The sequence below is a fragment of the Urocitellus parryii genome, chromosome 2 (genome assembly GCF_045843805.1).
Source record: "Urocitellus parryii isolate mUroPar1 chromosome 2, mUroPar1.hap1, whole genome shotgun sequence".
Classification (NCBI taxonomy): domain Eukaryota; kingdom Metazoa; phylum Chordata; class Mammalia; order Rodentia; family Sciuridae; genus Urocitellus; species Urocitellus parryii.
The window spans coordinates 125,060,549-125,074,669 of NC_135532.1; positions in this window are offsets into that span (position 1 = coordinate 125,060,549).

A 14,121-nucleotide genomic window follows, 5' to 3' on the forward strand; every position below is an offset into this window, starting at 1 on the left:
AGTTAAGCATTGTATGGTCTTTTCTAACCTGTGTATTTATTTACAGACTTAAAGAAAGGGACTCATTTGCTGAATTGTTATGCCCTTAAGGAGTTAAAAAGCCACAGTTTGAATGTTTATATTGCCTATGAAGATATCTTTGACATAAGGTTTGGTAGAAGACTGCTTCCTAATATAATGTTTGGCCACAGCAACCACTAAAATGTGAAAGAACAACCAGCAGTTCACATTGGTGGAGATTTCAGAACTTCCAGGCCTGGAACTGCAAAAGATGCTGAAACTCAGGCAGGCGCCAAACCGAAATTGAGATGGATGCAGCTGCAGTGTTGCCAGAGTTCATTCTTGAGGTCTGAGAGCTTGTCAGAACCTTCCATTGCACCAGGCTGGAGAAGGAAACAAGAAAAGACTGAATAAGAAAAGGCAAAGGACTTCTGGTGCCCATAATTGTAAATTGCAGAGTGGACATCCTGGGATAATTGTCTCTCCTCAATATTGATTTGTAAATTCTAATAGTACAAAATTATTCAGTGTTTTGTAATGCTATCTAGAGGGAATTTATAGCTAAGTCATAGCATAATCCACTTTAAAATAAAACAATCTTATTGGCAGAGAATCTATAGTCGTAACCTTTCTAAAACTTTGTGCAAAAGTTTATAGATAACACCTGGTGAAACTGTTCAGTGTACTACCTTAATGCTGTTACCCTCTTAGAAAGTTTGTAGACTTTTTAAAAATTGCACTTGCTTTTTTACTGAAGGGGAAATGTAGAACTAAATTTTCCGAATTATCCTTAAAACTTTTGGAGAGATTGGCCACAGAAGAAAATTTCCTGGATACGTTTTCCATTGATAACTGAAAGAGGCAAATACCAGAGTAAGAGAAAAATTAAAAGACATATGAATAAACGTAAGAGTATGATTTGAGCAATGTTTTAAAGAAGGAAAGGAATCTTGGTTCATTAGATACCAGTATCTTAAAATTTTTGTGTATTTGAAATTAGAAGATTAACAGGTACCAAGTATTTATTTCATGTCAGATTTTGTATATACATTATATATTTCTCCCCACCATCATTTTCATATGTTTATATGGAAATAGGATCAAAGAGAGTAAATGTATAGCCAATGGTTATACAGCTGCAAATATAAAGGCTAGAATTGAAGACAAGGTCTATCAAATGCCATGATATATTTGTGGATAATGTATTCAGTGGCAACTGAACATGTGTCATTGTAAGACACTGTAGTGATTAAAGAAGAGATGAAACTGACACACATAAACATTTGTATCATATGCTAACCTTGCTTTTGGAGCAGATATGTATCTAAATAGCTATTATTTCAAGTTTGTCATCAAAAAATTTCAGGAAAATGCTCTGGATATTTGGAAGGAAATGTGACATTGGAATAAATGACAATTGAACTGTCCCATAAAATATAATTGGCTATGAAAATGTGGATTTCTGGAAGAAGTTTTTTTTTTTTTTTTTTTTTTTTAGGCTTTAAGGTGGAATGTATTTCAAAATCTTACATGGGGAAATAGTGTGACAAATGCAGTGAATGAAATGAGTTGGGTTTGAGGAACGGAGAAAGTGTGTGGTGAATAGAAGTGAGGCTGGTTGGCCTAGATAATAAGTCTTCAGAGACTAGGATAGACATCTAGATTTCCTCCTTGGGCCATTACGGTACTGAAGATTTGTGTGATTTACAATTACTTTCCTATGGCGTTGAAAATAGGGGTGATTTCCTAAGTGAGCAAGGAAGCTATAATTCAGTCACCAGCTAACAAAAACCTCATCTAAATGAATGGTTCTGACAATGGAGTGACAGTGACAGACAGCAGAGCTTTTGCTGATATAAAATCACCCGAATAGGCAATTGAATCACAAATTTTAAAAAAGTAGTGTACACAGATGACGATAAAGATACACAGTTATAAATAAAACAGGGCAGCATTCCTATTATTGCAATATTCCAGAGTGCCACATTGTACGCAAAAAAGAAAAGCAGATGTGAAATGTAAGGTGAAAACTACTGTAGAAAATCTTATTACATTTAAGGACTTTATCCAATTTATATATGTAAAAAATGTCTAAAATGCATTAGAAAATGCACTGCAATTAACTTTGAATTTTAATCAAATACTTACAGAATGACTCTTACTATGTGGACAGCATTACTAAAATAGATGTACAATACACTGAGAGGTATATTTGTGTAGGAAAGAATTTCAAGCAATGAAATGAAAGTTGGAGAGATGTTTCTGAACACATCTAATAGATTTGTAAGATTAATTCAGTGTATAGAAGTACTTTATAAATTTAAAAAAGTATTTATTAAGTAATCTTATAAATCAAATCTTTCCCAAGTGCCTAGAATAAAATTGAGTAAAATTTGTTCCTTCATATATCACATACTTTTTCCTACATTTAAAACATTAATTTTTATGCATAATATTTAAAATGTCTACAGGAAAGTACTATATTTAGTTTGGAATTTTTGTTTTTAAATTCTCCCAGTGAGGCAGGTATAGTGATCCACACCCGTAATCCCAGTGACTGAGAGGTTGAGGCAGGAAGATCATGAGTTCAAGGCTAGCTTCAACAATTTAGCAAGGCTCTAAGCAACTTAGTGAGACCCTGTCTCTAAATAAAATTTTAAAAAATGAATGGGAATGTTGCTCAGTGATCAAGTGCTCCTGGATTAGATCCCTGATACTCCACCCCCCAAAAAACTCCCTCCCAATAAGAGTGATATAATATTATTGTGACTTTTAGCATGATAACTAAAGTTCATTCATGTTAAATTAATTTTAATAATATTTATATAGTTTTAGTGATTACATTCATCAAATTATGATAGCAGTAATTCTACTGTTGCTTTATTTAATAAGAATACCATAAAACACGCATATTATTATGTGTAATTCAAACTTTATTTAAAAGTTTCATAATAGGACATAAACACAATAAGTATTTGGATGATTACTGTCTGGATTTTAATTGGAGTCCTATTGCTGTCTTGGTATATGGTCTCCAGTGAAGTACTTACTAGTTTTAATTTCCAATTCTTCTTTATATAAAATTATAATGAGTATACCTACATCATAGGAGATTTTTAAAAATATTTGAGATAATGAATTTAAGTAACTCAGCCTTCTTCTGCATATCACTCAATCACTGCATATTGAATATACTGACTGAATATTTAAATTCTCAATATAGCTCTTGTTCTTTCTTCTCTTACTGCTTATCCCTGGTTATTTTTTTTTTCTACTTCTTCTTCATACTTCAGAAACCAAAGCTTTGCACAAACCAGAAAGCAGGGCAGCCACCACACACTTTCCTCTGAGATGTCCAGGCAATTTCTTGTCTCTCAACTGTGTCATTTTTTCCCCTTTAATGACATTATCAAGGTAACAGCTTACTGAGCATCTGGAGACAAAAAGATGTGATGTTGAAAACCTAATCACTCTCCAAAATTGTAGTTTTTACATGATTGTAAATATACCTTTGATCATTTTATGAGTAGTTGCATATAAATGTTGGAAGGAGCTTTTTGCAGGTTTCCATGTTCTCTATCTATATTATCTATGAATTATTCCTTTTGAAACCATTTTAGAACTTAAATTCTTTAATTTTCTTTCGAATCAAACAATATACAGAACTCTCTTGTATACATTTTTAAAAAGACTTCTCTTAAATGAACACTTTAACTCACTTTTGAGGGACACATTTTGAAGTCCTTGGAATGAGACAAAAATTCTTTTTCTTGTGTATTTGAGAATGGGGAAATTCTGCAGGAAAAAAAAGATGCCCTTCAATTTGATAGAAAGGCACTACATGAATCTCTGTTAGGCTCCAAAAATTAAGTCAGTGTCTGTGTCAACCTGCTCTCTGTTTTACATCCATGTGGGAGAGTCTACAAGCTATCATGTGAACAGTAAGTGGGGGTCAAGTGCAGTCAGTACACCCCACTGTTGGCAAGCACCCAGCATAGCAGATGTTCCTTTGTTCAAGGATGAGCAAACAGGAAAAAAATCAACATGAGGTCTATAAAAATTCTACACCATAAGGAGTAGGATGGTATTACCCTGAAAAAGCCTCAGAAGAAAAACTTCTAAAAAAGTTCCTAAAGCAAACAGAAAAATAGTCTGTTATGTTCATAGGAAGATAAAAGAAAACAAAGTCACTGATAAAATAGTAAGATCTGACATTGATGTGATGTTTACTATAGGTCAATCACCATATATAAACTGGCCCACAGTGAAATTATTGGACTACAGCTTGATTGTTTTTCAGAAATTAAAAATACTCATATAATCAGTATGCAGATAAAAAGAAAATTGCAAGGCTCCAGAAGCCCTTCTATTATTCCTTTCTGTTATGTCTTTATCCCATATAAAACCCTCATCAAGATAACCAACAGTTTAAATTAGTTTCACAAGTCTTTACTTATATATAATAAATTGTTCAATTCTTTTTGCCCATTTTTTTTCTGTTGGACTATCCAGCTCAAGAATTTATATGAATCTTTTATAGATAGTGAATACTAGTTTTCTTTTATTTGCTCTATGTGTTATGAGCATCTTTGCCCAATCTGTAGGTACTCTCTTACTGGCTATTTTTTATGATCTGAATTTGTAAATCTTACTCTGATTTAACTTTTTGTTTTCTGAATGTCCTGTAGTGTGTGTGTGTGTGTGTGTGTGTGTGTGTGTGTGTTTTAAAGAAACATGAATATTCTGGAGCCACAGGATGTTCTCTCATGTATTCTTTTGAAAATGTTATTATTATTGTTCCTTTTGCACCTAGATCAAATGTGAGACATTTAGATTTGACTTATTGTAATGATTTTAGGCATGGTTGTCCAACCACATATATCATTTGTCAAATAGATTTTGGCATATGACCCTGCCATTGCAAAAATCTAATTGATAATGCAAGTATTAGACTATTTTAAGGGTCTTTATTTTGTTCAATTGGTTAGTTTCTCTATCTGTGACTTATGATTTAACTACTTCAGAGATAGTTGTTAGTATCCTGATTTAATTTCAGGCAACTGAGGCATGAGATATAAGGTGATTTACCAAAAAAATATTTACCTTAGTCCATGATAAATTCAGTGATATAAGCTTTGGTAAACAGAAAACAAAATAACAAACAAACAAACAACAAAAAAGCAACACACCCAGAGAGAAAAAAAAATAAGCCAGTATCTGAGTTAAAATGGAAATAGTGTAGATTCAGAAAATGACTGCAAAGAAAGCAAAACTCAACAAAAAAAAAGTAATTTACACAGTATGAGTTGTGAAGTATAGAATTAACAGGGCAGAAAATTCAATGATTTTTTAACTGTTCATTTATTGCTGTTATTTTTCCACCTCAAGGTGTCTTTTAAGACCATAGTTAACACTCATATATCATTTCTGTGGGGAAGTGGGAATGAGAATGTTACATATTATCACCCGCTAAAGAAAGGTCAAATAAGACACTAAGAAATAACTGTTGATATTAACAAGAGAAATTTTCCCAGATTTTAAATGGAGGCTAAAGCCAGATTTCCATTTTTTAATAATTTTTGGGAAGTGAGAAAATAATGACATTTCAAAGTATCTGGCTAGGTGAATAGTGTGAGAGAGACCATGGAGCTTAGATGGAGAGGTAATTTGAAAATGTATATTCTTTTATTATTTTGTGTTTTCCACCCTAAATACTTGGAAAGGAAAGATGCTAATGTAGAGAAAGATGAAACTATTGGGGATACTTATGTCTGCAAATTCTATCTGGTTACTTTATATCACTTGTACAATCTGGACAATATAGAAACAAACTAAGCTGTAGGTCACTTAAATTTTGTACGTTTAAAAGAGACAAACTTTAATGAGAGAAAGAAAACAGAAATTAGTTTCTGAATTATTTAGAAATATCACAGGAGATGAAAATTGCTTAGTAGTTTCCACTGTGTAGATAATGCATCATGATCAATAAATAAATGCTAACCTTACCTTAAGAGCAAATATAGGAATGCATTATTAAAGAGGAATAAAATTGGTTGGCTTCATTATTCCTGCAAATTTAATGGTATGTGTATGCCTTAGAAGCCATACTTAAATTTTAATACAGCCCATTTTAATTGGGCCAAAGACAAATCAAAAGGAAATTTTATATGTAGTTGCTCTTCAGAGACTTTATTAGTTTTAATCAGGGAAGTTTCTCTTGTTTTGCATACAGAAAACCTAGTCATGCTTTGGATTCACAAAGAAGTCAAGCAGTTTTGAATGTCCCTAACGAAGAGAAAAAAATATTTTAGGGAGGTATTTAAATCCAAGTCACCCTATATTGGGAAAAAGACATGGTCCATTCATCTTTACTATTTACTTTGAAATGATTAATTTTGAGTTATTTAAATTCACAAGAATTAACATTATAGCTTACTTTCAGTATTTGTATTTGCTAAACAAACAATCTAGCATTACTGTCTTGTTTACTGTACATTTTTCTTCTTAAGAAATAAATAATTTTACTATTACCAAAGCCCTATCCTAATCCTCTTTCCTAAAATTACCATCATACTGTAATTTGAAGTTTGTGTGCATTAGTACCATGTACTTTAAAAATATTTGGTTCATATTTGGGCATTCATATGATACATTTCATTTATGTGCTTTATTTGGATAATGTCGTATTATCAACAAACCTAAAAGTGTCATTTATTTCTGAATTAGGTTATTTTTTTCTTTGGTTATATTCATGTATGTACCCATGTACATTTTGTTACTGACGAAAAGTATTCCAGCATTTGAATTAAATGTAATTTATCAAAACAAGTCTCTCTTTTTTTCATCTTATAAATAGTAAACTGGTGACCTTCCTCAATTGTGTAAATGTTGTTAATTTACCAGATTATTTCTAGGATAAAAACTTAAACAGGAAATTGCTTTTCATGGTTGTAACAATATACACTTCTTATTACACATATATACAAAAGTAATAAGAATTATAATGCAATTATAATTATAAAAAACAAAGTATATGTATAAATACATGAATTGGCATGAACATAGTTTATATACAAAGATATGGAAAATTGTGCTCTATATGTGTAATAAGAATTTCAATGCATTCTGATGTCATGTAATTTAAAAAATAAAATCAAGTAAATTTAAAAATATATATATATATATATATATATATACACACTTCTTTCCGAAATACATACACACTACCTATTGCTCCACATCCTTAAAAACATTTAGTGCCATCAGATGCTAATTTTTGCACAGATGATAAATTTGAAATTTCATAATAAAAAGTGGTGGTTGGCTTGTATTTCCCAGATTTCCTGCATAACTAGTATAACTAAGCTTTGTTTCACATTTTTTTTAAATTTTTAAATTCTAATTTGTTGTATATGACTTCAGAATGCATTACAATTCATATTACACAGATAGAGCACAATTTTTCATAACTCTGGTTGTATACAAAGTATATTCACACCATTCGTGGCTTCATACATGTACTTAGGGTAATGACATCCATCTAATTCAACCATCTTTTCTACCCTCATGCCCCCTCCCTTCTCTTCCCACACCTTTGCCCTATCTAAAGTTTATCTAATCCTCCCATTCCTCCCCTCCAAACCCCACTATGAATCCATCGCCTTATATCAGAGAAAACATTTGGTATTTGGTTTTATGAGATTGCCTTACTTCACTTAGTATTATGTTCTTCAGCTTCATCCATTTACCTGCAAATGCCATGATTTTATTCTCTTTTATTGCTGAGTAATATTCCATCACATTTAAAAGAACCACTTCTTTTTTCTTTTTTATCTTTCTGCAAATTTCATGTTGAAAGTAGACTTTATTTTTGTATGTGTGTGTGGTGCCGGGGATTGAACCCATGGCCTTGTTCATGCAAGGCAAGCACTCTACCAACTGAGCTATATCCTCAGGCCCAAAAGTAGACTTTCATTTCATTACAATGGTGTAATTAAAATTTTAACACTATTATAATTTTCAAAATATATGGAAAAATTTTAGTCTTGCTTACTTGAAGATCTTTACTCTCTGGGTATGATCCATTTCCCAACATCTTTTTGCATTGACTAGTAATCATTACGTCTTAAATTCAATTAAACACTTTAATTTTATTTTCTTTATTTGTCCTGAATTACAAGTCATTTGTCTAATATTTTTCTTTAAAACATAGTGTTTGCCATTTTCCACAAAAACTAGTTTCAAAATTTTGAAACAATCTTAGGTACCTCCACCTCTGCTTAGTCTCTGAAATTCAGCTACCACAACTTGGCTTGGTGATTCAAACTGCAATAAGTCTTACATGCTTTACTGTCTTTCTGAGGATTTCTGAGGATGCTTCAGTAACCTTCAGGGTATATTCTCCATCTGTAATCCTACATTTATTTGATGCTTTTCTTGTTTTCACTTCCAAATTAATAATGTTTTAATTTTTATTTGATCATTTAAATATAATACTAAATTATTTATGAAGTATATAAAGGATTAGCTCAAATTTGGTATTCAATTACTTAACAAACCTTAAATTCTGGTCATTAGTTAATTTTTCTGCTAAATCTCTCCTCTGTAAAGAAATTTTCTACTTCATATAAACCTGTTTATTCTCAGGTTTTTTGTTTTGTTTTACTTTGCTTTGTTTTTTATTGTTGTGTTTTGAACATTAGGCTATTCCTGTGCTGTCTTCACTATTCGCTGTCTTCTCCAAATATACTGTGCTAAAATGATATAAAAGTCTTCTTTAAATACTGTTTGTTTTAGCTGGGCATGGTAGTGCAGACCTGTAATGCCAAAAGCTCCTGAGACTGAGGTAGAAGGATGGCAAATTCAAAGACCGTCTTAGTGATTTACCAAGGCCCTGTCTCAAAATAAAAAATAAAAAAGACTGAGGATGTGGCATATTGGTTAAGTGCCCTGGGTTAAATTCCTGCTACCAAACAATAACAATAAAATACTAGTAAATTTACCTTTTTTATCTGTTATTCTGGTTTAATTTTTGTATTTATGGTATTTACTTCTTGAATAAGACATATATATGATTCTTTGTTTTTCTTTCAAAACCTAAAATTCATTTGATGCTTTGTATCAACATGATAGAATTTTGGGATAACTTTGATTTGTATTGCTTTATCCAGTCCTCATAATAGCCCAATAGAGAAGCTAAGGCAAATATTTTTATCTTAGGATTTTTTGGTTTTTTGTTTTTCTTTTTGTATTTTTTTTTATTTGTCCTTTTTAGATATACATAACAGTACAATGTAGTTTGATATACATATGTGGAGTATAACTTGTTCTAATTAGCATCCCATTCTTGTGGTTGTATATGATTCCTTTTCCAATGTTCTATTTTTCCCTTATTCTTTTTTTAAATACATTTTTTAGTTGTTGATAGATCTTTATTTATTTATATGTGGTGCTGAAAAGTGAACCCCGTGCCTCATACCAGGCAAGTGCGCTATCACTGAGCCCCAGCCCCAGCCCTTTCCCTTATTCTTAAAAAATGGCACATAACTTGTAATCATTAAAATCCTCTCAGTGGAATGTTTTTATTGAACAAATCCAGCAATAAAAATGTTAATATATAATCAATAGATAGGAGCTTTTTAAATTTTAAAAATCATATCTATAATTTACCTTTTTTTTAAAAAAAAAGGAGAAAAGTATGTGATCATTTCAGTAGTCACAGAGACTTTGGCAAAATCCAACAATAATTTATTATGAAACCTGAAAAAAAGTAGAAGCAAAATCTTCTGTGATTTAGACATTTTAAAAACAAATTCAGCTAACATCATACATTGAATAAAAATTGGAATATTTTTTTTCTCAGACATTTTGGAACCAGTCAAGAACTTCTGTTCTGATCATTTTGTTCAGGATTTTCAAGCCAGTACAATAGGGGAGGATTTCCAAGCCAGTACAATTGATGAAATGTGATGGACATTATTATCCAAAGTAAGTGTATGAATTGGTGTGAATATAATGTGCATATAACCAGAGATAGGAAAAATAGTAGTCTATATGTGTAGTAAGGATTGTAATGTATTCCCCTCTCATATATAAATAAAAATTAATAAAAAGAATAATAAAGATGATGTTTAGGGAGAGGAAATATAAAAGTGCATTTGTACATAGAAAACATTTTGTGTTACAAAATTTTGATTGTTAACAAAAAGCCACTGATGAGTAGAATTTGTACATGGATTTTGTAATATTGAAGTATAGAAATCAACATACAAAAGTACATTGCACTTCTAGTACTATTAATGAAAAAATGAAAATGATCATTTTGAATAAACTATTTCCAGGAAAATCACAATGTTAAATATTTAAAGATAAACATAAGAAAATACTTGCAAAACTCCTATATTGAAATATTTCATTTATATATTTTTTGAAATAGGCAAAATTAGTGTTTTTATGTTTTCAACTCAATGAAATGCAAATATTTATGTTATTTGTTAATATATATTTATATATTTGGAATTAATTTTTGAAACATAATTTGTCAAAAATAATTTAAATATTCACAAGATAGGTCTAAAATCAATAACTCCTAAATTAAACTGTATGTATATTTACATCTACCTCTAAAACTATACGTATAGCCACAGTGACTGCTATGGCTATGCCTCTATCTATCTCTACCTGCTGTATATATAAATATAATTTATTCTCATTTTCTAAATTTATGACTAAATTAAATTTTCCCAAAATCTATTTGTTCTTTTGTAATTATTGGTGTCATGAAATATCTATTTTAAATGGCTAGAGTTTCTGCAAGTAATTAAACAGCATGATATTATTTATTATCAGTGTGGACTCAGCCATTAAAAGCTACAATTTTCAACTAACATTCTTTTAGAATTAGTTTTTATGTGTCTTATTCTTATTATATTTGAATTACATTTAGAAGGGTAATCAAACAACCATTATAAATTCATGTTGATTATAGTAGTCTATTATATGAGACCTTATTTTGCATAGTGTAACTGTGTTTTGGGACTAAATGTTTAATTAACATTCAAGGTATGTTTTAGAAATTCTTTAATAGAGAAACATATTTCAGAAATTGAGAAAAAATTAAACATTTTAACTAGAAAGACTTAAGAAAATTGAGTTTGGTGGTCAAAATATTTACAAATAAGTCTTTGCAGAAAATTGATGTTGTTGGTAATTTTTGTATGTTTCTCTGACATGGCCTTTGATAATTCATATACCTGCTTTTTTAATAATTTTGTCACTGATAATATATATCTAATAGTGACAATGTTCTTGCTCATACAATTTTATCATTACAAGCACAATTGTGCAACTTAATTAAATACATTAATTAAATCCACCTAATGACAATTTGTGATCCTTGCATCTCATTTATGAATTGAGACCCACAATCAAAATTCCATTATTTTGATGTGTTCTTCTGTTTTCATTTCCCTCATACTTACATAAATTAAGTGCATGGTTCAGTATATATTGAAAATATTTCCTTTCTCTTTGCTTCTAGTCTTTCAAATCAATAGGTCTATATGGAAAAAATACAAATTGCAAGAAGTATGAAAACTCAAATATATAACTTTTCTTTGACTACATCTATAAAGTTAAAAATTACTGGATAAAAAAATATAAAACTTTTCCAACTGCTTTCACTAGAAATTAATGGTTACAAATTACAAGTAGGTTCTCAAACCACAATGGGCCATCTGGCAATAGGGTGAGGGGAGAGGCAGAGTCTCTTGTGTGATGCTAGGACCTGAATGAAGTGAGAATAATAAACTGTCCAGAGAAAACAGCAGTCCAGCACACAGAATCAGAGTCTTGATATAATAGAACGTACATTTATGTGATGATGCAGTTTAGTAGGTAGGGTGAGAAGAGTAAACCTGAGGGATGGTATGCCTGGTAACCAAGACCAGGGTGTCAAAGCACAATGTGATTTCGACAGCATGTATACTGTGTGTTCAGAGGCTCTATGTGGGTACTATAACCAATTAAATTAATACCTCAGCATTTATTCTAGTTTTGCCATTTTCATTTCAGTTACTACTCCTGTCTCTGTAAACAACAAATTGGAATCCCAGTTTCCTCAAGATATATATATATATATATATATATATATATATATATATATATATATACATATATACATATATATACATATTCACTAACTTCCTAGCATGTACTACACAGAGGAGGTTTAGGGACTTAGAGAAGCCTGAAAAATAAGATAATAAATAATGACTATTAAGGTGTTAGGTTGGAATTCCTGGCGCACCTCACAGTTTCATAGATTGAAATAATACATTTCATATAACAATGACCTTAAATTTATAAAAACATAATCCAGAGGAATCATTACTATGGGTGAAATGAACAGTTCTATAATTAAACAGAGCCTGAAAAATTTATGTAACACTCCTATGTATCATAGGTGTGTTCATCAATTTTTCTTCACTGTGACCAAAATACATGACAAGAATAATTTAGAAAAGAAAAGTTTATTTGGCCTAGGGTTTCAGAGGTTCATTCCATTATTGGCTGACTCCATTGCTCTAGGCCTACAGTGATGTAGAACATCATGATGGAACGGTATGGTGGAAGAAAGCTGTTCAGCTCATGGTAATTAGAGCCAGGGAAAAGATTTGGTCCATACTCATGCCCTCAGTGACCTACTTTTTCCATCCATGTCCCACCTGCCTGCCCACAGTATTCAGCTTGCAATCCATTCAAATTACTAATGCATCAAATTGAGCAATCCACTATAGAGATTACAGTGCTATAACTTAATCATTTCATTTCTGAACATTCCTGCTTTGCCTAACACAAGTTTTTCAGTGCTGGGATCTAAACCAGACCAATAGAAATAGAGGGTATAAAATTTGTTTTTACAGTGAGTCAGAATAGGACATCAGAGACACAGTAGGGTAATTGGAACATGTATAACAGAGACCCACCCAGTGGGGTATTAAAATTAAGCAGATCTTTTATTTATAATAATGAACAAGCTTTTCAGATGCAGTTAATTTCACAACCTTATTAAGATATAAACCATGTCATGTAATTCACCATTTTTAAAGTGTAAAATTCAATGGATGTTAATATATTTACAAAGTTGTGCAACAATTGCAATTCTCTAATTTATTTTCATCAATCCCACAAGAAACCCCAAAGCCATTAGCAGTTATTCCCATTCATATTCTCTGCCTAATCATCAGTCCTGGGCTTCAGCAAATCAATTTTTTTTTCTTTGTATCTGGTCTTTTGTAGATATGTCAAAGGACAGAGAAGTCTGCTTGAAAAGACTTCTACTGACCATATTCTGGACAATTTGAGCTTTAAAATAAATAATGTTATTAAGGATTGTAATATATGTATAGGATTGCTACATAAGTCAGCAATCCTGCAATTCCCCCAAAAGGCAACCAGTGCCATTTAAAAATGCTGAAATATGAAGCTTTGACCATAAAAACATCTTATTACTTATAAAAATAATAGTATGATTGGAAGTTGGTAATATTATAACAAAACAAACTCATAAATCATAACAATTATTTTTGTGTAATACTTTCATACTAAATAAGAAAACTGTCTTAAGATGATTTCTAATTGATAAGGGTTTTTAGACTCATTCATTAAAAATCAATTTATTGTTTCCTCAAAATTATTATTTTTATAAACTTCATTTTCAATTAAATGATTAAAGCAACATCAACACTTTCAGTGAATACATATAATAGTGAAACTAATCTTTGATGAATTTAAATCGTTAGAAGAATTTTTCCATTGATACAACTTCGACTGAAACTCTTAATACGATCATATAGGCTCTGAAACTATTGGGAAATTTTTCAGATAAGTTATTTAGAAACATTACTTTTAATCATCTTTAACTGATAATTCTAATACAACAGTTACTATTATGGCATTATGTAAAAATGTGGATGTGTAACCGATGTGATTCTGCAATCTTTGTAATGTTTTGAATAACCAATAAAAAATAAATAAAAAATAAAAAAAAATTTGAAAAGGAAAGAAAATTTACCAAAACCTACGTATCTCCTAATATTGTAGCCAAAATGTGACTAATAA